Source organism: Alligator sinensis, unplaced genomic scaffold (genome assembly GCF_000455745.1).
Source record: "Alligator sinensis unplaced genomic scaffold, ASM45574v1 scaffold343_1, whole genome shotgun sequence".
NCBI classification, from domain to species: domain Eukaryota; kingdom Metazoa; phylum Chordata; order Crocodylia; family Alligatoridae; genus Alligator; species Alligator sinensis.
The window spans coordinates 2,203,634-2,203,890 of record NW_005841947.1 but is presented as its reverse complement, the minus strand read 5'-3'; positions in this window follow the sequence as shown (position 1 = coordinate 2,203,890).

The following is a 257-nucleotide window of genomic DNA, read 5'->3' as shown; positions in this document are numbered from 1 at the left end:
TCCTGCTGACTTCAAAAGGTGTCACACCAGTAAAACTTCCTCCTTTTTCCCTCTATGTAACACACTGAAAAGTGCCCCCTGCCAACTCAGATCTTACAGAGAGATACCCCGAGATGCTTGGTTTGATGGCTGCTTCCCCCATAACCCATCATAAGATGTTCACTTGGAGGAAGTCACCTTGGGTAAGATGTCAGCAAGCTCCTACCTGATTTATGAAGATACCTGCATGGCAAGCAAGAATGTGGAAAAGAGGACCA